Source organism: Apaloderma vittatum, unplaced genomic scaffold (genome assembly GCF_000703405.1).
Source record: "Apaloderma vittatum isolate BGI_N311 unplaced genomic scaffold, ASM70340v1 scaffold18776, whole genome shotgun sequence".
Lineage (NCBI taxonomy): Eukaryota > Metazoa > Chordata > Aves > Trogoniformes > Trogonidae > Apaloderma > Apaloderma vittatum.
In genome coordinates, this window is record NW_009723557.1 from 1,394 (window position 1) to 1,887 (window position 494).

Consider the following 494-nt stretch of genomic DNA (forward strand, 5'->3'; position numbering starts at 1 on the left):
AGGTTGGTGGGCTTAGGGGATGGGTTTCCCTTGTAGCCACGTCATTCAAACCAGCTCTGAGGGTGCTCAGGCACTGGGATGCACTGCCCAGGGAAGTGGTGGAGTCACCATCCCTGGAGGTGTTTAAGGAGAGGCTGGATATGGCACTTAGTGCCATGGTCTGGCCCCTGTGGTGGTGTTGGGACATAGGCTGGACTTGATGATCTCAGAGGTCTCTTCCAGCCTCAACAATCCTGTGATTATGTGATTCCATGAAGCAGGACTCACCTCCAACCTCATTTTCAAGCCCAGAGAAAAGCACACCTGGCAGACGGCAGGCAGCCACGCTTGCTTTGATTATGGCACCTCCACTCAGCACCATCTCCAAGCCAGAAAACCTCGATGGCAGATTCTTTCTTGCCCACTCGGTCGCGACGAGGCTCCGCGAATGTCCCCAGTCCCCCTCCCACCGCCGCCATTTACCTCAGGCATTTTCCCGCCCTCCGGGCCGCTGT